This window comes from Stigmatopora nigra, chromosome 20 (genome assembly GCF_051989575.1).
Source record: "Stigmatopora nigra isolate UIUO_SnigA chromosome 20, RoL_Snig_1.1, whole genome shotgun sequence".
In the NCBI taxonomy this organism is placed as follows: Eukaryota; Metazoa; Chordata; class Actinopteri; order Syngnathiformes; family Syngnathidae; genus Stigmatopora; species Stigmatopora nigra.
The window spans coordinates 2542750-2550915 of record NC_135527.1 but is presented as its reverse complement, the minus strand read 5'-3'; the positions used below and the strand labels follow the sequence as shown (position 1 = coordinate 2550915).

The window sequence follows — 8166 nt, the reverse complement described above, 5'->3', positions numbered from 1 at the left end:
TGGCAGTGGTGGGATTTGAACCCACGCCTCCTGAGAGACTGGAGCCTAAATCCAGCGCCTTGGACCGCTCGGCCACACTACCTTCCATGTCATCAAATGGGGGATTGGGAATCAGTAAATTTTAAATGAACCTTAGACACCCTTATATTTAAATATTGAAATATGTTTTTTGTTAATTGCAATGAGACCAAACCCAATGTATCATTTAAGGCAAATGTCCTTAAAATTGCCTAACTTTTTCTCAAAATGTAGCTTTTCGTTTAGTGTCACGGCTAGCTAGATTCGAATTGGACTTCGAGCTTCTATCTTCACGCTGTGGTATTAAGAGACCAAATTTAACATTATCGCCCCTTCTGTATAAATTCTTAATTGAGAACCTGGCAATTTGAGGTACTGAGACAGTAGAGGGTGATACTGCTACAGTATGTTGGCTGCCAACAACCGGAAAACCTATTGAGGAAGAAGAAGGAGGAGGAGGGGAGGAGGAGAAGAAGAAGGAGAAGTCGAAAGAGAACGAGGAGAACGAGAAGGAGAAGAAGAAGAAGAAGAAGAAGAACAACAACAACAACAACAACAACAACAACAACCGGCCTTTGTGTGTCTAAAATACAGAAATAGCACTAGTTATTGACATTGCGGCAAAAAACAGGACGCGCTTAATAGTCGTGAAAATACAGTACATGTCCTGATGCATATGAACTTTTTGTCTTTGCAGGTTTCAGGGAAAATGATGGGCAAAAGTTTTTTGGCTTTAAAGAGCTCCCCCAAATCAAAGAAGAGGAGTCAGAGTTCCCTTAACAACAAATGAGAGAAGAGCAACTTCCAATCCAAAAGGAGGAACATGATGTCACCAGGTCACCTGGTGAGGCCGTGAAGTGGGATGATCTGGGCGTGGCTAGCGTAGGGGTGGAGCCTGGAAAGGCCTCAACTTGGCCTCAAATTATAGAGGAGGAGCCAGAGTTCCCTGAACAGTGCAAAAGAGAAGAGCAACCTCCAATCAAAAATGAGGATTGTGTCAAATGGTCAACTAGTGAGCCTTTCAAGAGTGAAGATGATCTGGGTGTGAGCAAATGAGGGGCGGAGCTTCTGAGTGCCAGCTCAATAGAAGTATGGCGAGCAGAAAATTTAATTGCTCCTTTATCAGATGACAACAACTTGCTTTTTGAAAATGATGATGTCGAAGATATCAAGAAAAATCCCAGGGGCGACAAACTTTACAAATGCTTTCAGTGTGGAAAAACTTTTGGGATAAAGTCTCATTTGAAAAGACATATGAGGATCTACACTGGGGAGAAATCCTTATCATGTACAGTTTGTGGAAAAATATTTACACACAAGGGAAGATTTAAAATACACACAAGAACCCACACTGGTAAAAAAAACATTTTCGTGTTCAGTTTGTGGAAAAAGATATAAAGAGAATGGTCGCTTAAAAATACACACAAGAACCCACACTGGCAAAAAACCAATTGCATGCTCAGTTTGTGGTAAAAAATTTACTGAGAAGGGAAATTTAAACAGACACACAAGAACCCACACTGGTGAAAAAACTTTTTTGTATCCAAATTGCCGTAGTGCCTTTTCTCACAAGCAAGATTTACAAGCACACACAAGAACCCACACTGGTAAAAAAACATTTTCTTGTTCAGTTTGCGGTCAAGTGTTCACACACAAAAAAAAGCTTAAAATATCTCGCAAGTAACCACACTGGTGAAAAACCGTTTTCTTGCTCAGTTTGTGGTCAAGTATTCGCACAGAAGGGACACTTAAATAGTCATGCTAAAATACACACTGGTGTAAAAACACTTTCCTGCTAAGTTTGTGGTCATGCATTCACACAGAAGGGACACTTAAATAGTCATGTGAGAACACACACTGGTGAAAAACCATTGTCGTGTTCAGTTTGTGGTCAAAGATTCACACAAATGACAGGCTTAAAAGCCCACATAAGCACCCACACTGATGAAAAAACATTTTCATGCTCAGTTTGTGGTAAAACATTTAATGAAAAGGGAAATTTAAAAAAAACACAAGAAGCCTCACTGGTGAAAAAACATTTTCTTGTTCAGTTTGCGGTCAAGCGTTCATACACAAAACAAGCTTAGACTCCCACGCAAGAGCCCTCACAGGTGAGAAACCATTTTCATGCTCAGTTTGTAGTAAAACATTTACTGAGAGGGGAAATTTAAAAAGACACACAAGAACCCACACTGGTGAAAAACCATTTTCGTGTTCAAATTGTGGTCAAGCCTTTTCTCAAAAGCATGATTTACAAATACACACAAGAACCCACACTGGTGAAAAACCATTTTCGTGTTCAGTTTGTGGGCAAACATTCGCACACACAAAAAGCTTAAAAAACATAGGAACCCACACTGTTGAAAAGCCTTTTCTCTAAAGCACCACTTAGAAGGTCACACAAGAACCCACAATGGCAAAAAAAGCCTTTTCTCTAAAGCCCTACTTAGAAGGTCACACAAGAACCCACACTGGCGAAAAACCATTTTCCTACTAAGGATGTGGTCGAAAATTTTCCCAAAGGGGAAGCTTAGAAGAACACTTATTCACCCAGACTGTAGAACAATGTTTTCCTGCTCCGTCTGTGGCCACAGATTCACTATAACAGCCCAATTAAAAAGCTACACAATTCAAAAACATTTTCCAGGCACAGTTAATGTTCCAACATATTCACATAAGGGAACCTAAAAAGAAGACTAAACAAACCACACAGGAGAAAAGCCTTTTTTTGCCCAATTTGTTGCAGGAATATCTTAAGAACACAATTACCCACATTGGTCAGAAATCATTTTCCTGCTCAGCTTCTTGCCAGACATTTAGTCGAAATGATAGACTTAAAATACGCAAATGTGGTGTGATAAGCAGTGGCCAATCACGGCTTGGCTTGCTTTATCAATGTCCATATGAAAGATCATTGTAATCGAAGTATTATTGTATTTTGCATTCTGAAAATCTGTTTTTTTTAATTCAAATACAGTAATACATTAAGCTATGAGCTTACAGCGGGATCAAGCTAGTATGTCAATTTACTCATATCTCAAGTCAATTCTTCCCATGGAAATTACCGAAATACAAATTGATCTGTTTCCTTCCGAGAGAAAAAAAAACACAGAATGTTACAACAGAAATCTTAATTGTTCAAAATTTCCACCGACTCACAATCAGGAACCATTTGGTGTGCTCATATCTCAAATATCTCATATCTCAAGTCAAAAATTTGCTCAGAATTTATCTCGTATCCCAAATTTTCTCATAAGTTGGAACACTTGGTGTCAAGGTATTACTTCATAAGCAAATTGAGTGTTGTTGAAGATTTTATTTACTTCACAGTTCTATCCGAAATAGTAGAGCCCAAATTAGGAAATTAGCTTCAGCACTCCCTTGGCCTGTTTGTAATCAGCTAATAATCTATTTGAGTTCAGTTTACTGGGTACCCTAGAGTCAATAAACAGTTCATGTTAATTTTATTGTCCTACTGAAGCGGAAGTATCTTTGGTGAGAGAGCATTTGACCGAAGATCTAAAGGTTCCTGGTTCAACCTTAGGCTTTGGCAGTCTGTTGGACTATATCAAACCAACCAAAATCAAACACAACTCAATTTGTGATCAATTGACTTGTAATCAGTGTGTAAATATGCAGTCTAGGTTGATTTTTGTTCACCTACGTGAGTCAAAGTAACTCAGATGGGACAGTACTAACCTGAAGATCTACAGCAGTGGTGGCCATGTCCGGCTCTGGTGAGCCCTTATCCGGTCTGTTTTCCATAACTCCCTCCACCAACAGACCTGAATCAAATATTCTGTTTCCATATTAAGCTTCTGGATATCTTGCTGATAAGTTGATCATTTGATTCAGGTGTGGTAGAGGAGGGGATATGGTAAACTGACTGGATAGGGGCTCTTGAAGACCAGACTTTGCCACCTCCGATCTACAGGTCCCAGAATAAACCCCAATCTTTGGCAGTTCATTGGACTGTAAACTCAACTAAAATCACGATCGTGACTTCTCCGACAAATTGAAGAAGCTTTCATACAAAAATGATTAAATACACACATATATAATAGGATTACAGAATATTGTCCAATACTGGGCCCAAGACTGGGTCAGATGTCAGATATACAGTCCTTGTGGGAGGACTAGGTTACTGGTTAAGACCCTGAGTTCTCTTCGGACAATTTGAAGAGTGATTTAGTACAAAAATGATTAAATACACACGTATATAATAGTTTTACAGAATAAACCCAACAATAAGAATTCATTTTCCTCATATTTAGATGTAATTTTCGATTGTTTTCACTTTTTTTACCTGTCTTGTTCAGTTGTTTTTTAACTGATACTGCATTTTCTTTTTGGTGAGAACATGCTCTCAAGTATGTGTACGAAACTAGAATGCAATTAAACACTTGTTGTTAATATTTGAAATACATGACAAAAAGAAAAATGGACTAATTGTTATGAAATAATAGGGAATTTTCCTGTTTGACTATTTTCTGTTCCTTTCTCACAATGACTTTTAGGCCTGACCATTTTTCACCGTATTACTTCCGCCTTCATCAGAATGTCAAGGCATTTGGGGGACCTGTTTCAGAAAAATGATTAGTTTTTTATCGGATTCCGATCTTGTGAAAATGATGCGATCAGGCCCGATTTCAGTCCAATTTCGATCAGGTTTTTGATCAGAAGAATATGAAGTGAGAAAAGGTAACTTTGCAGAATTAATCATTTTCAAGAACTTTTTTTTCACACAAATGGTAACACTTGGAAGTGGGGTAGTTTGCTTCTACAAACAAGGACTGATATTAGCAGAGAATGGTTTCGATCCATTGACCTCTGGGTTATGGGCCCAGCACGCTCCCGCTGCGCCACTCTGCTTCTTCCTCCTTCACATATCAAATCATATACTGAGGAATCGTGGGTATTCTCACCTGCTGACGGAGCTCCTGTGGACCACCAGCGCAGGAACCTCGGTCTCGGCCGGGGACTGTCATGAGTTAGTCCTGCTATTCACAGAGTCATCCATTATGCATTTAAAAATTTCCATTCCAATGAAAAACTCGGTATGAGACATTCGGCGCCAGGATTTACAAAACAATATACCATGTTGAATTTAAGTTAATAATACCCCACTGACGAGTCGTTAACTTATCGTGGTGGTGGGGTTTGTGTGTCCCGGTGGTAATGTGATCCTTGGAGCAGTGTTTTCCGGGGCCGTGTAGCCCTGGTAGGCTTACCCATGGTCAACTGGTCTGTTGTGAGGGATCAGACGAAGAATGGCTCAGAGGACCCTTTATGATGGGCAACATTATTGGACGAAATCTTCCCTCACTCGCACGCGGTTAGGAAAAGAGCCTAGGCGTAAGGTTGAGAAATCCTGGCTCGAAATAGTTTGGCTCTGGAGTTGCCCGCGGGACAAAAGGGTTGCATCCCACCATCTTAGCATCTTAGCTTCCTGATTGTTGTTTGTGTGCTTGCACAAAACAGCAGTTTAGAGTACCTACCCCTTTTGGAGTCCTTGGAGGGGGTGCTGGAGAGTGCTCCTTAGGGGGACTCCCTTGTTCTGCTGGGGGACTTCAATGTTGATGTGAGACCTGGAGGGGGTGATTGGAAGGAACGCCCCCCCCCCCCCCCTGATCGCTACCCGAGTGGTGTTCTATTGTTGGATTTCTGCGCTCGTAGTGGATTGACAATAATGAACACCATGTTCAAGCATAAGGGTGTCCATATGTGCATTTGGCACCAGTACACCCACATGTCTTGAATACTCGGGTAAAGAGAGGGATGGAGCTCTCAACCAATCACAACTTGGTGGTGGGTTTGCTCAGATGCCAGTGCAACCCGGGAGACTTAAACGTTTCGTTCCCCTATTAGAAAGACATTCAATTCCCACTCGCCACTCCCCACTTGACCTCATCCGTTCAAGCTCTCCGCTTGCCCGTCCATCCCCGCATCTTCATGCCGATTGGCACGACCGTCGCACCCGAGCCAATGCCAGCACATTGCTGTTCATCTCATTTAGGCAGAGCATAGTGCTGAAAATGCCAAAGTCGTGGGTTCGAACGCCGAATGGGCACGGTCTCTCTAGAACACAGGTGTCAAAGAGGCAGTCCAGGGAACAAATCTGGCATGCTGCATCATTTTGTGTGGTTTGGCACCTTGCTCTAGAGCAGTGCTTCTCAAATAGTGGGGCGCGCCCCCCGGGGGGGCGTGGTGCGATACCTGGGGGGGCGCGTGTAACCCTGGGGAACAGGATTTTATTTGGCCGTACTAGTATAAAGTGTAATTGCGCATCCACAACAGTAGCTGGTGGTGGCGCTCTCATTGTTACTTCTGTCATGTTTGCGAGAGTGCAACATTTCACATGTTGTACTTATAACAATTGTACAAAATGATTATATTTATAGTCACGGTGGGAAGTGGGGGGGGGGGGGCGAATAGTTTTCTTCTTGCTAGGGGGGGGCTAACAGAAAATAATTGAGAAGCACTGCTCTAGAGTAAGTTAAGATTGCCTAAAATGATTTGCCGTAACATAACAGTTTAGCTAGCTGACATTGGCAATTACGGTCATCACACAAAAATCATGACCACTTTGTACATGGCTGGTTAGCCCAGTTGGTCAGAATAGTGCCATTAATGCCAAGGCTGTGAGTTTGACTTCCATATGAGCCATGAACTCTCCAAAGTCATATAAAATTACCTAGTCCAACTTCTTTTGCCGTAACATAAGTGTTTAGCTAGTTGAAGTGTTGCATTTTTGCTATTATTCAAATACCTGGGTCATGTAGCACTTGGCCTGTTAACTCAGTTGGTCAGAGTGTGGTGCTAATAACGCCGAAGTCGTGGGTTCAACCCCCACACAGGACAAGACCTCTCTGTAGTAGTTGAAATTGTGAAATTGTGAAATTGTGAAATACAGTGTATTTTGCCCTAACATAACATAATTTCTTGTCTTGATATTTCCTCACTTCCTGTGATCTGGTAATTTCTCTGCTCCACAAGGCAGAAGATGCCTCCCAGAATGTGAATCATCTCAGTGAGGCAATAAAAGCTAGGTTCGTTCCCACAACATTTTTATTCTTCCCAAATTGTTGTGAATATGGTGAATAGGGTGATATGGAAGATTAGCGAAAAAAGTGTCACTGCACAGGCACCCCTGGCATGTTGGTCTAGTGGGATGATCTTGCTTATGTAACCCTGTGTAACCCTGGGGAACAGGATTTTATTTGGCCGTACTAGTATAAAGTGTAATCGCGCATCCACAACAGTAGCTGGCAGTGGCGCTCTCATTGTTACTTCTGTCATGTTTGTGAGAGTGCAACATTTCACATGTTGTACCTATAACACTTTTATAAAATTATTTTATTTATAGTCACGGTGGGAAGTGGGGGGGGCGCGAATAGTTTTCTTCTTGCTAGGGGGGGCCTAACAGAAAATAATTGAGAAGCACTGGTCTAGTGCTGTGATTCTTACTTAATGTGTGGGGGGTCGCGGATGTAACTTCTGGATGAGCCCTCGCTTTGTCGAATTGTGATATATGACGGTGTGATGTGGGAGATCAGCCATCTTAGAAAAAAGTGTAATTGTTTGGGCGCCTTTGTTTTTGTGGTATGATTCTCACTTTGGAGGCGAGAGGTCCTGGGTCCAACTAATATGTCACATATTTCACCAGGGGAAAAAAGTGTCACACTGCGAGCACGTCTGGTTCGTTGGTCGAGTGGTATGATTCTCGCTTAGGGTGTGAGAGGTCCCGGGTCCAACTCCCGGACGAGCCCATGCTTTGTCGAATTGTGATCTATTATGGGGGTTGATATGTCACACACTTCACCTGAGAAAAAAAGTGACACCTAAGAGTGCGTCTGGCCTGTTGTTCTAGTGGTTTATTTCTCGCTTTCAGTGCAAGAGGTCCTGGGTCCAACTCCCTGATGAGCTGTTATTTTGTCAAAATGTGATCTATCATGGGGGTGATATGGCACATTTACCACCTGAGTAAAAAAAGTGTCTCAGTATGGGAACTCCTGGCTCGTTGGTGTGGTGGTGTGATTCTAGCTCAGGGTAAGAGAGGTCCCGGAAGCAAAATCCGGACGAGACCAAATTTTGTCGAATTGTGATCTATGGTGGGGTAATATGGGCCATAAGCCACCTGAGAAAAAA

The 8166-nt window shown here is 42.0% G+C and overlaps 2 non-coding genes across 2 annotated transcripts; one reads left to right on the top strand and one right to left on the bottom strand.

The window, feature by feature from the left end:
• On the bottom strand, positions 1 to 82 carry trnal-uag (transfer RNA leucine (anticodon UAG)). Its single transcript has one exon. It is a non-coding gene; the product is annotated as a tRNA-Leu (tRNA).
• Positions 83 to 6805: 6723 nt separating this feature from the next.
• On the top strand, positions 6806 to 6879 carry trnai-aau (transfer RNA isoleucine (anticodon AAU)). Its single transcript has one exon. It is a non-coding gene; the product is annotated as a tRNA-Ile (tRNA).
• Positions 6880 to 8166: the final 1287 nt, after the last annotated feature.